Below are 18,982 nucleotides of genomic sequence, written 5' to 3'. Positions count from 1 at the left end.
CCTTGCTCTCCACTGGCTAAATGCAACCTCTTGAACTGCCCACTTCATATTCTCCCCTCAAACAGCTCATTAAGCATGCCTACAAGCTTCTGACCTTTTATCTTATCAGAAATCTGGTTATTCTGGCTCACAGCTCTGATTAGAACCAGTCACCTCTCACATTCTGTTATCACTTTAAGCTGGGAGAACTTCTAATCCTGTGGAAACAGAATTTCTTCTTTTGTTTCTCACATACTTAATAAATATTTATTGATTATTGATTTATTCTAAAACCCCCAAACACATATCTAAAACCAGAAAGTAGCCACAATTTCAATGGGGAAAGCAAAAAAAAAACAAAAAACGTTTCTGATTACTAAAGGAGTAAATCAAGTATGGCCCTACACCCTCCCCCATTCCTCATTATTTGACATAATTCTAGAAATGCTAGTGTGGCAATATTACAAGAAAGAAATAAGGGCATAGCCATTGGTTTTCACAAGTCCAAAACCTTTGAAATCACTGATAATTTCTTTCTCCTTACTCAGATCAAGCCCTTCTCTTTTTTCTCCTATTTTTCCCCAAAACTTTTCTCACCAATTTCTGGCCTCCTTTCTCTTCTGTTCACTGCTTCCTTTTAAAAGCCCAAATCTCAGTGAGTGGCTCAAACCTCTAACAAAAGATATTCAATTAATATCTCCAAGTGCCTTGGGATATCAGTATTCCAATGATTAGTGCCAGAGATGATACAGACTTCACAAAGGAAAAAAAATTCCTAACTTTTTCAATTTTTTCAAAATAGTATCAAATTTTTTTCAGATTTGAAAAATCAAAAGGGTCAGTTTCTGTTTGTAAAACTGTACTAATCTTTCCCTGTGGGAAAGCCTTGCCCCTACATAAATAAATAAAATAACAAAACTCTCATCCTTTTCAAATGGATCAAGTTACTTCCAATCACACCCTCTACCCTTTTTGATAATGCCTCACCCCTACTCACAAGCACTTAATAGCTCTAAATTACCTTTGAATTTTCTTTGAAGACCATTCTCAAGCTTGATTCACATTCCTTTTAGATCCTCCCCTGACACTCTTTACGCTCATATTGCCCACACTCTAGTCAACTTGTCCCATGTTTTTCCACCTCTGCACTTTCCCCTGCACCTGTGATACTCCTCTCACACCTGCCTTTTGATAAAATACCTGTCCTGCCTATCCCACCTCAAATATTACTTCTCCTAGGAAGCCATCTCTGATGCTCCCAGTTAGACTTCCTCTATCCCCCAGTGTCAAGATATTTTGGATTGCTCTTTTGCACTTACCCTTTTCTTATTTGCGTACTCAAACATGTATGTTTTCTAATCATCCCCACAGACTTGTGAGCTCTTAGAAGGAATTGTTTTATTTATTTCTATATCCCCTGGCACCCAGCACACAGCACAGTGCACATAGTAGCTATAATAGCAATTTGATAGTATACTGAATGATTTAATGAAGGAATGAATAGGTGGATCTTCAGGTTGGCCACTAAACTCACATGGTTATGTTTCGCAAAAAAAGCAGAAATTCAGAGAAGTATAGAATATGAATGGCGAAAACAATACATATTTGGGGAAGGATTAATCTTGTTTTGCAAAGCAAGACAACAACCTTTGTTGCTCTTTTCAGTTACATTTTTATATAAAAATAAAATATAATAATATTGATAGTATGAAATGGTAAAGATTCTTTTTGCAATCATCATATCTCCATAAAAACCAAATGGAAAATTACATTGGTTATCCCCTCTGAGGAAAGCCTTAAATTGTATATCTCTTGGGTCTTAATGAAAAATAAAAAGCAGAGAGAATTGCCTTTTTCTGCCGGTAGATTAGCCTCAGATTTCATTTTTCTTTTGTTTTTCACCTGCTTGCTTAAAGGCCTTATGCATATTTGCATAAAGGCCTGAAGATAAGTTTCCAGCTTTAGCAGAAGCAAAGATAATATTTTGGTGGTATTTAAGACTTGTATATTTATCCTTATTTTGTTGAATAATTTTCAATTAAAGGAAGTTACTTCTAAATAGTCTGTGATTCCTTTTCTTTATTTGATTTGATGTTGTAATTATATTTTTTACTTATAACATTGTTCTTTGTTCTTTTTTTCCAGTTGTTTCTTATCCCTCCTACTGGTAGCTGCTGTTGTCTGGAAGATCAAACAAACTTGTTGGGCTTCTCGACGGAGAGAGGTATCCAAATCATATCTATTATCAATGCTTATGTATATGTTTCACATAGTGAATTTAGAGATGCAAGCACTCATATGGTATTAGTGTGGTTATTTTAAATTTATGAACTAACTTGTCTAATTTCATGTGTTTAGGTAGAGCAAGGAGCTCTAATGCAATATTAGGTTTGTACTATGTGACAAATTTTAAGCTATAGTTAAATTGAGTCAGTATCTAAAAGTTGATTAGCTAGAAGAAGGTGGGTAAAATAGGACCTGATCGTATCACTGGTTGTAGTGTTTTCCTGTAATTTCTTTTCTTCTTGTGTTGTATGAATTTATAAATAACAACATTGAAGGCAAACAGTAGATAAATGCTCAGACTTATGAAGGTAAACAGTTGTGTCCAAGTTAACCCTCAAATCTCAAGAAAATCATTTGTCTCAATCAGTATGGTGTTTAAAAACCTGCTGTAATTTAGGTAATATATTTAAGGTCATATATAATTTTAGCGATGATCATGTGAGTTTGGGGAAAGGTTATTTTGTTATAATTCATTCAAAATGTAATAATTATTTTCTTAGAGAATGGAATGGTCTCAATTTATCTATCTTGATCATCTAGTATATTTTAGGTTAAAAAATTTAATTTATATGTGTGTGTGTATATATATATCTATATATCTATATATGAAATCTGCATGTGAGGGTTAAAGATTTGTTTTCCTTAGAAGTCTAGGGCAATTTGGTAATATATAAAGGACAAATAATTATATAACCACAATCAATTTTCGTAATCCACTGATGTATATATTAGACAATTTAATTTTTGTTGCATGAATTTCCTTTTATTCAAAGGTTCAAAGGAATGTCACAGTCAAATCCTTGCTCAGCAAGTATTCTGTATACATTTATCGTTTCTTTCCTTAGAGTTTTTAAGTGAAATTTACTTTTTAGTACATAGTATTCTTTTTGATTCTATATTTTGTGATTCTTTCCATGTGAGTAATTTTGTTCAACAATGATTTAATGCTATGATACTGTGATTATCTCTATTTAAAAATATTTAAATAGAAAGCAAGTCTGTTTTTACAGAATCAATAAGTTTAGTGTATGTATTCAGTTTTCCCTAATTATTCTCCTGGATATGTTTTAAAATTTCATTAAACACTAGGAACCTATTACTGTTCTTATAACTTATATTCAGCTTCTATTCTCTCAAACTGGTCTGTCAGATTTATTCTGATTTTTTCCCAGTGTAATATTCAAGGCTTTATATTTCCTGATTTCTAAAGAGATTTTACCTGTCATAGTACTGTAATAGGTAATAAATAATTCAATCAAACAGATTGCTTTCATATGCACAGATTTCTGCTGAATTTACCAACTAAAGCTAATAATTTGGAATAAATCTCCACGTTCAAATATTCTGTTATTGTAGAAATATTGTTCTTTAGCAAAGGGAACAAGTGTGTTTGTCTAATAAGGAGGAAGAGTGTATTCTAGGCTTTTCTTGTGACCTAGAGCGGCAAATTTTAGAGCCAATGGAAAGAAAAGCATTCATTGCAGAAGTAAAGAGTAGTAATTGACCTTTGAGGTCATCTAGGCCCACTACTACCTAAATAGGAATTCTCTTTACATCACATTTATCAAGTAATATTCTTCACTTTTCTTTAAGAACTCTAGTCAAGGGGAAACCATAACCTCCTGTGGAAGCAAACTCTGTTGAGCTTAATATACTTGTTTGGCATTTCTATGATCCATTCTTTGACCCTATTTTGGCCACTATTTAATATAACATTATTTGGTGACCATTTAAGTACCTGTCCTTTGTTAATATTTCAGTCAGTCAGCAAGCATTTATTAAGCATCTACTATGTTCCAAGCAATGAGGATAAAAAGACAAAAAAGGAATTTCCTTTCCTAAAGAAGCTTACATCATAGCAAGGAGAGACAACTCATTCACATATAAACATATACAAAATAGATACATTGTAGTTTTTGAGTGAAAGCACCCACTTCTTGGGAGGAGAGGGAAGTGGGAATCATGAAAGGCCTTTCATGTAAACCGTAGAATTTGAACTAAGTCTTGGAAACGACTAGGCATTTCACAGGGGTAATGCATAGACAGAGTTGGGGGATAAAAGGATGTATAAAAGTAGGGTTGAAACCATCCCCATGCCATTTTAGACATGATATCTTAACTAGATGAGATGTAGGGTTTAGATTAAGTCCGAACAAGTCCCCTGAATTGAAGTGACAATGCACAAGATTCTTGATTGGGTAGGCCAAGGCAATTTGGCCATATAGGAATGGTTTACAAATTAGCAAGCTTGTTAGAACTAGATTCATTCAAGAGGTTGGAGCAAGCATGACTTTGTAGAACATCTCTGAAGATCTGCTCCCTGGAGAGTGGAAAAGAGGCCTTGGTATTAGCCTTAACCATTTCTCTTCCCTCAACCCTCAACACTTGGCCAAAGGAGGGACTTGCTAGTATGAAAGGGTAAGAGGATATTTTAGCTCTCATCTTTGCATTTATGTCAGAGACCGATTTCTGGATAAGCTAAAAACAATGACTGCATCAGGAGCCAATGATGGGTATATGCAGATTTACCTTTCTTAAGGGGTGCTTCTTGAGCACCCCATGAATAGGAGAACAGGACTTCCAGCAAGTAGGAGCTGTGAATTATCCCTTTGTTCCATATGATCTCTAAGCTTGAGCTTATTTCCCACTAGACCTATACTTGTAGAAGAAGATGTCATGGACTTTTGGGGAGATGTTTTGTATCTCTTATACTTATTGTTCCACCCTAGTAAATACCTCCTTTCTAAAAAAATTACTAAATTATTAGGGGTACTTTTAGGATCCTGAAGGAGAAAAGTAGCTAAGCTCTAGGGACCTGATTCCTATGTAGCAATGGGAGTTGAGATAAGAATCCACATAGCTTATATGGGCTGCACATGGAGATGGGAGATGAAATGTTGTATATGACAAACAAATGAGAGGCCATTTTGGCTACACTATCATGCATATGAAGGGGAGTAATCTGTAACAAAACTGGAAAGGTAGGTTGGGGCAGGTTATATTTGGCTTTGAATGCTAACCATTTGATCTTTGAATTAATGGAGAGCCACAATGACTTATTGGGTGGGAGAGTGATGCAGTGATGCTTAAATTTAAGAAAATTTCTTTGGCAGTTGGGCAAAGAATGGAATTGGCGTGATGAGAGATATAAGACAAGGATATGAATTAAGAAACTATATTTTAATAGTCCAAATGAGAGATGATGAAGTCCTTGACTAGCATAATAACCATGTGCATGGAGAAGGATATAGGTATGAAGGATGTTGTGAAGATGGAAGTGACAGGATTTGGCAATTGATTGCATAAGTGGGATGAGTGAAAGTGAGGAATTGAGGAAGATAACAAGATAGCAAACTTAAGTGGCTAGAAGGATAGAAGTACCCTAGATATAAATAAAGACGTTTAGAATGAGAGTAGGTGATGGAGAGTGGGGTGGGACTATTGATTTACGTTTTAATCTCTTTAAGTTTGAGATTTTGGGGGGTATCTAATACACACATGCAAAACACATATGTATATATATATATGTGCACGTATATTATATATATACATACATACATGTATGTATATATTACTGCATTATGGTCTGTAAGGGATTCATTTAATATTTTTGTCATTCTATATTTGTTACTCCTTTATTTAAGGCTGTTTTATGTGACCAATTTTTGTAAAAGTGCTGTATGATACTAAAAAATAAATGTATTCCTTAAAATTCCCATTTAGTAATTTCCAAAGGTATGTAATTTCAAATTATTTTAACTTTTTTTCAGATCATTAATTTCTTTCTTATCCGTTAGATATAATAAAGTCTGAAAGATGCTAAAGTCATTGAAAATTTTTGTCTTACTGTCTCGGTTACCTTCTCCTTTAAGTACTTAGACATTATGCCAGTCAGTGTATGGATATTTGATATAAACGTATTCATTATCTATGTTGCCTTTAAGTATAAAGTAATGTCCCTTTTGTTAACCGTTTTAAAAATACTTACCTTGGCTGAAATAATTATTGCCATGATTATTTTTTTAAAATTTCAGCTAAAAGGTAATATTTCACTATACTGCTTTTTCAGCTTCAATCATGTCTTAAGTAATGATACATTGTCTTGAAAAAAAGGGAAAAATTCAAAAATCTTAATTTTCAGACTATCTATGTATTCATAATGTTCTAGAGTATCTTTCATAGTAAACACTCATCCAATACATTCTTTTCATTCTATTGCAGTAATCTGTATTATTTTTTTGAAGATCTAGAGAATGTTTAAAATTTTTTAAAAAGCATGTAGACCATAGATACTTTAAATGCAACTAAAATGTTCTCACTATCAGACATGTTACCACTTTTTATTAATTAGATAAGCTTATGGATATAGAAAAGTAACCTGAGTATAATTTTAATATCAGAGTTCTTTTATTAATATGATTGCTTCTGAGGAGTTCTCCTGAGAATTCAAAGGGTTTTAAAAATACACAAATGAAACTTCATAAGACTTCTTTTTAATAATATTACCGATTCATATAATAGCTCTAAGCTCATTTCTCTGCTAACCTTATTAAAGATATGAAAATTTTCTTTTATTCTGTGCTAATGAATGGGAACAATAAGTGAATTTTGGTTAGAGGATTACAATAATAACAGAAAGATTGGTCCATTCATTCTTACTACATGTCCTTTATAATTTTACTTTAAAATGTCAGGTTTTTCTGTGACATATTGTTTTTGACATAGGTTTTTGTCAAGAGTAAACATAAGTTGAAAGAAATCATTGGAATTGTTTCAATGTGAGGTGATATTAATTTTTAATTGAAATACGAGAGTGTCGGTATAACTTGTTGAACATAAAAATCAAAACTGTATCATTTCTCCCTGCATTGTATCTATTTAAGTCACAGGACTGACTAGCTAAAATAGTATCATCAGGGAAAATATCATGTTTATTTTAATAACTACAGAAAAAGTTAACCTTTCCAATTAGAAAAAAAAATCCTCCCACATATTTTATCATGTGATTTAAATTTATTAAAATCTAGCTTCACTAAATAATCAAGTAATGGACATCCTACAGTCAAATGAGCTGTTTTTCAACCTACACTATCTTCATATGATTTATGAATAACTTCCCCCCTCTCTTCTACCACCTCCCCTAACTTATTTTAGTCTTTTCCCTAGCCACTTTTTGAAATATTATGAATACATATTATTGTATAATACATCATGTTATCTATGTTTTTTACAGTATATTCTGATATTTCTTTTAAATATAAATTAACACTTTTTCCCTCAGGTCAGTGAAATGACACTCAGTTTGTTGATTTCTTTATTTTCCATACTGTAGTTATATTATAAAACTTTTTTTTGTTTTTTGTGAAAAGTTTATGTGTAGACCATCCTTAAGGACCTCGATTTCCTATTACATGTATAAGATGAAGTTTTCTATAATTTAAGCATATAAAAGCTGCAATAAGATTTTAGGATTCATCAGTCTTTTTGGAGATTCTTACTTTAGGGATAAATATATAGCAATATCTATGTATAAGTATAATGCTTGCCAGAGGATCACAAAACATGAACATTCAAAGGTATCAGTTTCTAAGGCTTACAAGTTATCATAAGCAAACATGGGCATAAAAATAGCCTACAAATTAGACTAGTTGGTTCAATTCAATTCAACAAATGGGTAGTATTATGTGAGCACTGGATTTTGAGTCAGAGGACCTAGATTCAAGTCTTGCTCTTTTTAGTGACTCACCTTTCTGGTCCTCATTTTCCTCATCTGTAAAATGGAAGTATTGAAAGAGATGATCTACAAGGTACTTTATTGTTATGGTAATTAGGGTGGGACTTTTTTGTTTTTGTAATCAAGTACCTTTGATGAGTCTTGCCTTTCAAATTTAATGGCAAGCAAAGTGGACTTTTTGTTGTCTTTTGTTTCTTTGATTGACTCAAGAGTCTTTGACCTGCTTAAGAAATAAGAAACCCTAGTTCATATAGGTTTCGGTCGCATGGTTGTGATGCCTTCTGACCCTGAAGAAGCATCACATGGTTTTGAGTCCCATGGTTTTGACACCCTCTGACCCTGAGAAGGGTATAAGATCTGAGGTTGGCATTTTGTTTTGAGGCTCTCACTCACTGGAAGAGTGCCGTGTGATTTGACCAGATGAGACTCTGAGTAGCCATTGTTAAGAGCCCCTCTGTTTTGAAAACCAAGACGTTGGTACTTCTCTTCTTGGTAACTCTATATGTGATGTCTTGATCAGACAAAGCCTGTCTGTTGATCTGTTTGTAGTTTCTGTTTGTATTTGCTCTGAAGTTTAGGGTGGTAACTTTTTCCCCTGAATTAAGTGAAAGATATATGTTTGTTTAATTAAAGTAATATTGCTAACCCCTTAAAGTTACTTTCCTTAGAAAAGCAGATCAAAGGACATGTGCTAGCAGCCCTCCTGTGTACTCTTGTTGTTGGTCTTGTATTTGGTCTTTCACTTCCACAGCAGCTGCTAGCAACATGGTTGTTATATTTATGGCTCTAATTCTGTGGGCCTGTGAAATATTTGTTGAGGGCTTTTCATGAGAGGACAAAAAGATGAATAATACATAGCCTTAGTTATCTAGTAGTTTATTATTTAATGTTTATATACTTTAATTTATGATAGAAACTGTGCAATATCTACAATTATGTTCTAGAATTCTCCATGGTGCCTAGATCACAGACAGGACAGTAATAATGAATTAATACAGGAAATCTGACACCTCAGATTCTGAATTTACAACTAAGACTTGCATAGGGAGCAGTAAAGATAATTAAATTAGAAATTATGCACAAATCACTTTTTATCACATTCATTTTCATAAAATAGGGTGGAAATATTATTGAAAATAGTATAATTTAATTGATATTTTACATATGTAAATCCTAATGTTTAGTGAAAAGTGTTGAGACTATATTAATATCTACAGATGAAACCACAAACATTTTTCCGGGGTGAGGGGGTGGCGGGGAGCCCAAGTAGTTGCTTTTTCCTACGAATGTTTTGATCTTAGCCAAATTTACTTGTTTTAAAAGTCAAAAGTCTTTTGAACCATAAACAATGCTTCTTATCATAATTATTATTTTATGTATAGGTCACTTATGTGGCATAACCACATCTAGAACTCCAAGTTTCTTTACGTTGCAACACTGTTTTCTCTTCCACCTCCAACAATGAACCAGGGCACATTTATCAATTGTAAGATTATCTTAGGCAACCTCTATTCTCTAAACTTCTGGATGATTTCAAAACTTCCTGGTGGCATTTTCTGCTATGTCCCTGAAAAATATTAACAATATATGTTAGCTACATTTTAAATAGGCAAAATATCATGCAGAACTTCTGAGAATTTGTTTTCCAAATTAATCCGTTTTGAGGAATTTGATTGTAACCTTTCTCATTATAAAATGAAATATGCTTATTACACATTGAATCATGGCATTTAGACCTTAAAACAATTTTATATTTCATACAACCTCCTCATTTTTCACATGAAAACATTGAGGTCTAGGGTCAGTTTAAATGATTTGTCCAAGGTCACACAGGTAGTTAGACTCAGAGCCAGAACTTAAATCCAGTTATTTTGATCTTGAGTCCAGTGTTCTTTCCATTAATCACTGACTGAGTGACTCTGTTTTGGTTTAAATGTGTGACAAATATACCCTGGCCCTATTCTCTCACTGACAGGTCTACTGCATCTACCTTCAGGTTTCTAGGTTGTATGTCTCTTTTTTTCTCCGGTTAACTTGAGTTCTCACTACTTGTGTTTCCCTCTATTTTAAGGGGCTAGTAATTATCACTTCAGTTCCATTTAACCATTCTATATCAGGTAGATTTAAAAAGGAAGCTATAAGGAGAGCAAATACTTTCTTCAACATATTGGGACCATAATTCCCCCTAAAGCTCGTCAGTCTCTATTGGGATTTGGGCTCACAACTTAGCTCATTTCTCACATAGCATGGGTCCTACCAAATTTATATCAAAAGGCAGCCAGATTCCTGGCTTTGCACGTGTTAGATTGCTGGGGTAAAGTCCAGAAGCTTATTTTAAATGATAGCTCCATGTTCTTCAAGACCTCAATGCTAGCCTGACTCCAAATCTGATCTAGATTTGTATATATTTCCTGATTCCTCTGACTTATCTCCTGACTTTTGAAATTCCTAAGGTCAAATAATCAGCTCCTTGAACCTAACACAGAAAAGAACAAATCAAGAAACCAAGAAAGCCCAATTTCCTAGGGACCTTATAGCTTTGGTGGGGGTTAGGGGAAGAAAGAAGCCCTAAGGCCTTGACCTCCTTATTATATAGCATGGGTGAAGGAGTTAGTTCATCTCCCAGATGTTAATGCTGCAAAGAGAGTCACTCAGTGCTATCTTAGTCTCTTTTAAAAGGATTTGGCTCTTCCATCTATATAATCAATGGGAAAAGATTCCTTCTGATCACCCAACCTTTGTATTATAGGTCAGTCAAAACCAGTTACATGTCCATCCACATATATCCCCTCACATATCATTGCAATTCACCCAAAGTAACATCTCCTAACTAGCCAATGTGGTCTATAGTACACTAGACCCCCATTAGAAAAAAACCATAAAACAATTCTGCATGTCAAATACTTATAGTCTTAGCTCCAAGAAAAAAAAAGTAAAACCTGTTAAAATCTTCTGTCTTTTGCATGAGTGCCTAGAACTTATCATCTTTCTTTTGATTTTCCCAAATGAAAAATACAGTTGCTAATTTTACAATGAAATTATCATAAATGCCTATATAATTATTATGTTACTATACTTAGAGAATTAATATAAAGTACATACTTAAAATAGCCAGAAAGTGAACTAACAAAATTTTGGTAGACATATTCTTAAATGATACTATGAATAATACAATAAGTACTGCTGTTATTGTTCAAGGACCCATCACATCATCAGGGTGAGATTTCCTCCGTATGTGCTATTATAATCAAACTGTGTCTTAGTCAGTGGCTTCGTTGATTTCCTAGCCAGAAACAAATTCATCCCCTAGTAGATAAACTTTGGTGATAAGCCTCTCCAAATGTCTCTAAGTTGATTACAGACAACCTGAGTGACATCCATTTATAGGTCCACAATAAAAAAACAAACAAACAAACAAACAAAAAAAAAAAACCTTGGTTTTAGACCTTATAAATGGCCCTCACGCACAGCTTTTGAGTTGCTGGGGTGACTTCCACATAATGATAAGATGTTGAAGGAGGATTGATGTCTACTTATATGCTCTACCAATACTCCGCTGACTATGACTACAACTGAGATTACAATAATGATTATGATTACTGCTATTGCCACCACCACCAACACATTGATATAGGGCCTTGCCAGTATTATCATCATTATTATTATTATTGACAGCACGATCATTCTTAGATGCCATACTCTTTCCCTGCCACAGACACAAATGAACCAACTTCACGACTATGAGATTATACCATTCCCTTGTACTAAATAGAAGTAGTTAAGAAAAAGCAACAACACAGTGACTCTACCTGACATTCTGTGCAACATTCTGCTCCTGTAGCCCCCAGTGCTCTCTCTGCTGAGAGGAGGAAGATATGTTTTGTTATTTACTTTCAGGGATATTATTAATTTTTAAGCTTTTACTATTTTCAACAATTCTGTAAGGCATAGGTTGCATATAATATTATAACCATTTTTCACATGAGGAAAATGATTAAGTGACTCAACAATGATCATTTAACTCCTGAGTATTGCAATTGTGACTAGAACCTAGATCTTCTGAACCTGTCAAGTGCTCATTGTGCTCTACCCACAAGAGAATGCTTCTTTGATTAGTTGGTGGTTAGTGAAGAGGTTTAAGCAAAATGATGATGGGGAAGGGAACCATAGGTTTCTAGTGGTGCTCGTGACCCCAAAATACCAACACGCCTGGTCCTGCAGAAAGAATTTGACTCAAGCCTTCTCAGCCAAGGGAAAAGAGAAAGTTTATTAGGGATTCACCATAATGGGTTGTTGTAAGAAATCCCACCCTTTGGGATGCCTGTTTTCACAAGCGGGCCAGATTCAACCTACTGAGCACTTTCATGGAGGCAAGATGGAGATTATATACACAAAGATTGTAGGAGGGATTGAGGGGTGGTCTGCAGTGACTAGAGAGGAGGGGTTTAGGGAGGGTCTTTTGAGGAGGAGGGCAAGATGAGGACAGAGTCCAAGAACCAAGAGAATGGAATTAAGGGTTGGAAGTAGCTGAAGGCATGGATGCTGATAGTATCAAGGGTGGGAAGTAGCTGGACAATAAAGGGCAAGGCTAGGTAGAGACTTGGGCCTAATGATAATGTAAAGCTTATGGCCTTAGGGGAAGGCCAGATCTAGTTGGAAGATTCAAGGACAGTTCAAGGGGGCTCCCAGAGACTGTATTCCAGATTCAAGGGGGTTCCCAGAGACTGTGCCCTCATCAGTTAGCATAACACAGAATTTCAAAGTAGGCTGTCTGACTTCAACATTGCTATAAATCTATCCAATCTGATGTAATGTTTACTAGAAAGGGTGAAAAGAAGCTATAAATTATTGCACTAATTTGTATTATACCTGTTTTCTATGGATTAACATAGTGGTGGAAATGTAGAATATATTTTCAATTGTTTTTAAGTGCTTATTTTAAATAGTCATTTATTACTTTTTTTCAATTTACATTTTGAGTCCCTGTGGTGCTAGCTAAACAAATGACAATCAATGTTTTTTCTGCCCTCAAGGTTTTCACAGTTTGATTAATCAAATGTAATTTGATCCATCTAATATATGTACAAAGGGGAAAGAAAATTGTGAAACAGAAGGAAAAAAAGACTTAAACAAAGATAGATTAATAGTAAATTACACCCTACATAGTCATGTCATAATCCAATTCATTGTAGTTGCCTGGCATTTAAAGACACAGGCCTAATTTAATTTGATAAATTTGCATTGAAAGCAAACCCAAACAACTATTTTACATTAATTTTATTTACAGTAAGACCTTTTCTTTATGTAGCCTTGAGATAATAAAAATAAGCATGACTCTTTAGTAGATGATAGACTAGCAAGATGGCCTTCCACTCAGAGTTTAAAATACGTCAGAGGAGGCAAGAGGGACAGTGAGAGGAGTAAACTGTCATATTGAGAAGACCTTAAAGGAGTTGCTCTTATTTTAAGGAGCAATGGTAAAACAGCAAAAACATAAGCTGAGAATCTAGACGGAAGCTAGAGTTATCTTTGCCACTCCACTCCCACCCATCCATTACTAATGAGTTCTTAATAATGGAAGCCTGAACTTCAGAGAGTGCTGTTGCTTATTAAAAATGGATCTGACTGATAGTATGTATTACTAATAGTACACATATCAAAAGGAAAGCTAATAGCCATTATTTCTTAAGGTGTTAAAATGTATATACATGAGACTTTTATAAAAGGAAAGCACTGTTACTCTCAAACACTATTAATATCTTTATACCATACTAACCTGAATGCTAATAAAATATAGTAGGATATACTGTTCACATAGCTTCCTATATTCACATATCCCATTCAAAGTATTATTCTTGTAAATTTCTTACTCAGGATAGAATTTAGGCTTTATACCTCAAATGTCTGCTTGATTTTTATCCTAAATGGGAAAGAGAAAGGGGGGGGGGAGGGAGGGAGGGAGGAAGGGAGAGAGAGAGAGAGAGAGAGAGAGAGAGAAGAGAGAGAGAGAGAGAGAGAGAGAGAGAGAGAGAGAGAGAGAGATTGAGGATTATTAGGCACTCACTATAAGTCAAACAATGTGCTAAACCCTAGAGATAGAAATGCAAAGCCAGAGTGGCTGTATCCTAAAGGAGCTTGTATTCTATTGGGGAGGACAATACATATAGAGGTGCTAGAATGCAGTGAGAAGGGCATGGTGAGGAGATGGTTCGAAAGTGGTGTAAATCCTAGTTATTACATTCATATTTCCCACTGAATTCTATCCTCTCAACTGCCATAGTTACCGAGTTACATAAAATGTCCAAATAAAGATAACTACAATCATCTCAGTGAGTAAGTCAAACCAATCTGAGGTACATATGTAAAACAGAATAGTTTTGTTTGAGGTTATGTTTTACTTTTTAACTAGTCATTTTTTTATTTGTTTTGTATGCATAAAACATTAATTGGGAAAGTTCAACAAAGCAAGTTAATTATATTTTATCCTTTTGAAGTCTCACATAACAATTTCTCTTTGACAATCTCTTATGTAGATCAACATAACAAAAAGCCTAAAGAAGACTAGAAGGGAAATGTTATTATTTTTTACCTTTTATTCATCTTGTAGATGACTAGGGACCAGTTATGGGTCTGGCATCTAAAAATTTTGCCAAATAAAACAATTATCTGGAGTGATTTTTCAGAGCAATTGAGTATAGACATTGTTGATGCATAAATATATTACATGAAAGGTATAAATAGAATAACACTGAGTTATAGTAAAGTAGACACATTGAAGTCATTACAAGGCAGTTAAGTGGCTCAGTGGCATGAGCTGTGGATCTGTAGGTGGGAAGGAAGGAAAAGCTGAATTCAAATTTGGCCTGTTACATACAAGGTGTGTAACCCTGGGAAAATCACTTCACCTCAGTGTACCTCAGTTTCCTCATCCATAAAAGGGAGCACCTACTCCCACATAGTTGTTATGAAGACCAAATGAGATTACAACTGTAAAGCTGTTTGCAAATCTTAAAGTACTATATAAATACTAGTTATGGTTAGTTTTGTATAGTACCATTACATTAGCAACTTTATCTTTAATAAACTGTACACTAAATATGCATAATGATTCTCCATGGGAAACATGGAAATGTGTTTTGAAGCATTAGTTAATGATTTTTCACATGTTTAAATCACTCAGAAAAATTACATGAGATATTTGTGGGTTTTTAGATATATGCGCAATCTATCAAAATCTAATTTCCAATAGACAGAGCAGAGTGGTGCATAGAGTTTTAATGAGGTAAAATTTCTTAGTTTCTGAGCTTTTTGAAAATATCCTACTTTTGTTTATGAAAAATGCTTCCAAATGAATGATATGATTCTTAGTTGTACATTTTTTAAATTTATGAAATCAAAATTTGTCACTTAATAAGTCACATAGAAATCTGTACTTTATATATTTTAAGTAGTTTTATTTTGATGCATTGTGTTTTGGATATAATATTAATCATTTTCAAACACATTAGATAGTTTTATACAAAGTACCTTATAATGATAGCTTCCTAAAGAACTGATTTTCCCAACCTTCTTAGGATATAGAAAATAAAAATTTTAAAAAGTAAAAAATCTGGATCATACTATATTAAGACTATTAAATATGTATCTCAACATATATTGTCTTTATTCTTTTACATAAAATGTTTTGAAATTAAATAAATGTGTTTTAGTATATCTTATATTTTAATAGATTTTTAAAATGCTATCTATCATTTGGTTCATTACCTTAGTTAACATAACTGTACTAATACATTCATTTCTTTGTATAAACATTAATATATGAACCCACATATAATAGTTACTGCTGTTTTTTTAATAATTATTTTTTCAATCAATCAGAAGCTGCCTGTTCTCCTTCCCATCTCCCACTCATACCTCCTGATCCTCCATTAAGAAAGAAAGAAAGGAAAACCTGTGGTGCTAACATTTATAATCAAGAAGAAAAATTCCGTTAATGTCTATGTCTCCCCCAAAATGTACATCAATCTGTATTCTGAGTACATCACTGCTCTATCAGGAGGATCTGGAATTGTGGGTTGGTTGTTGTGTTGTTTGGGGTTCTTCTGCTCTGCTCTTTGGTCTCCTCCCCTCACCCAGAGCTCAATTACAAGTCCGTTTCAGTCTTTTTTTTTATGTTTATCTTCAAAACCTACCATACTTTAAGTTTGTTTTGCTTAGGACAAAAACTTCCCTTAATTTACTTTCCCTCTTATTCTTCCTTTCATTCTCCCCATTCTTGCCTGTTTTTCTATGGAATCAAATTCATGCCTATATTCAACTACATGTGACTTCTTTTCTTTTTTAACTAGTTGAGATGAAAGTAAGGTCCAGGAGTCATCTGCTACCTATACCCTTTCATCTTGGCATTTATAGACATCTACTTGCATACCCCAATTTTATGAGATAATTTTCCCAATCATTCAGCCATTCCCACATTATATATTTGTCTTGCCTTCCATTTCCATTCTTCTTTTAAGATCATCAAAATATAGTATACTGATATGCACATCTTCTGTCCAGTTTGTTGTTCTGTCTTTTCAGTCATGACCAACTATTAATAACTCCATTTGGGGTTTTCTTGAAAAAGATACTGGAGTGATTTGCCATTTTCTTCTTCAGCTCATTTTACAGATGAGGAATCTAAAGCAAAACAGGATTAAGTGATTTGCTCAGTGTAACACAGCTAGTAAGTATCTGAGGCCAGATTTGAGTTCAGAAAGATGAGTCTTCATGACTCCAGGCCAGGTATTTTATCTACCATGTCACCTAGCTGTCCAATTAAATTTCTTCTATGACCCCTGAATATAGGGTTCTGAGGGGACACATTTATCATCTCCCCATATCAGAATGTAAACAATTTATCCTTGTTTAGTCTCTTATGATTACTCAATCATGTTTACCTTTTTATGTTTCTCTAGACTCCTATATTTGTATTTCAAAGTTTCTACATGACTCTAGTTTTTTCTTCAATAATGCTTGAAAGTCCTCTATTCCGTTTAAGATCCTCTTGCTGTCTTATAGGTGAGTTATTCTTGAGTTGCCTTGTAAGTGAGTTATTCTTGATTATGTCTCTATCTTTTGACTTCAGGAATATCATATTCCAAGCTCTCTACTCTTTTAAAATTGTGGCTGCCAAATCTTGTGTGACTCTGATTCCTTAGAATATGAATTCTTCCTGGCTGCTTGAAGTATTTTTTTTTTCCTTTGACATGACAACTCTAGATTTTTGATATAATGTTCTTAAGAGTTTTCATTTGTGGTTTTCTTTCAAGAAGTGTTTGGTGAATTCTTTCTATTTCTTATTTGTCTTCTGATTACAAGAGATTTGGACAGTTTTATGATTTTTAAATGATGTCAGGCTCTTTTTATTGGTCATGGCTTTAAGGTAGTTCAATGATTCTTAAATTATCTCTCCTCAATCTGTTTTTCAGGTCAATTGTTTTTACCATGTGACACCTTGTATTTTCTTCTATTTTCTTTCAGTCTCAAATTTGATTTAATATGTATTGTTGTTTTATGGAGTCATTTATCTTTTATTCCTATTCTAATTTTCAGCGTTTCCTTTGTGGGCAAAGTTTTATGCCTCTTGTGCTAAGCTATTAATTCCTTTTCTAACTCTTGTTTCCATGGCTCTCATTTTTTTTCCTTTAACACTGTCATTTCATTTATAAAAATATTTTAACTCTCACTTTATATCTTCTAGGAATTCCATTACAGCTTGTGCCCATTTTTTTCTTAGAGTTTTTTCTTGTAGATATTTTGGAATAATTTCCTTCTTCCAGTTTGTTTCTTTAATGTCCTTGACACCATAATAGCTTTTTGTATTGTGTTGCTGTTGTTGTTTTTTGCACATTCTTCCCACCTTTTTCTTGACTTTGGACTTCATGTTAGGGGTAGCTCTGTGTACTTACGGAGGGAATGTCTGGGCTGATTCATCTTCTTCATTTCTGTGGCTGCTTTTTTGGAGTATTCAGTGTTATGCTTTTCCAGGTTCTCAGACAGCTCAGTTTGGGATCTGAAGTCTGGAAACCATCACAGCTGCCAATGATTCAGTCCCCTGAGGCCTGCTCAGGCCCTGTCAATGCAGGCATGGCCCACACTGGACTATGCTCTTCTTTCAGACTGGTGCAAGAGACCTTTCCTGTGGACCTTCCAGGTTGTCTTGAGCTGGAAATTTGTTTCACTCTGTCATTTTGTGGGCTCTGCTTCTCTAGAATTTGTTTAGAGTCATTCTTTACAGGCATTTGAAGGGGTTTGGGGGAGAGCGTAAGCAAGTCCCTGCTTTTACTCTGCCATCTTGGCTCTGCCCTCCCTATTACTCTTAAAGGTCCTACCTTCTTCCAAATACTCAGGCTGAAAATCTTAGGGTCAGCCTTCACCCCTCACTTTTACTCACCACTCATATATATTTCATTTCTACCTTCACCATATATTTGGCATACTGCCCCTTCTTTCTCTTCACAAAACCACAACAGGTTCTCATTACCTCTCATGTAGACTACTTCTCACTAGTCTACCTGCCTCAAGCCTCCTCTAATACAGTCCTTTCTTCATTCAGTTGCCAAAATGATTTTGCTAAAAGAAAAAAAAAAAAAGAAAACATAGGTGTGACCATGTCACACACACCCAAGTCCATAAACCCTAGTGTTTCCTTATTACCTCCATGATCAAATATGAAGTCATTGGTTTGGCATTTAAATATCTTCAGAATCTGGCTCTTTTTTACCTTTTCAGCCTTCCTTCGTCTTAATCCCTTTTACATACTCAACGATCTAGCTACAGTGGACTACTTACAGTTTCTCAGAAACAACATTCCATATCCCATTTATACACCTTTGCATTAGCTATCCCCACAAATTCTTCTCCTTCAACTCTATCTCTTAGATTCTCTGTCTACTTTCTACATTCAGCTCAAATGCTACATTCTACAGACTTTTCCCAGCC

The sequence above is a fragment of the Trichosurus vulpecula genome, chromosome 8 (assembly GCF_011100635.1).
Source record: "Trichosurus vulpecula isolate mTriVul1 chromosome 8, mTriVul1.pri, whole genome shotgun sequence".
Classification (NCBI taxonomy): Eukaryota; Metazoa; Chordata; class Mammalia; order Diprotodontia; family Phalangeridae; genus Trichosurus; species Trichosurus vulpecula.
This window is presented reverse-complemented; position numbering follows the sequence as displayed.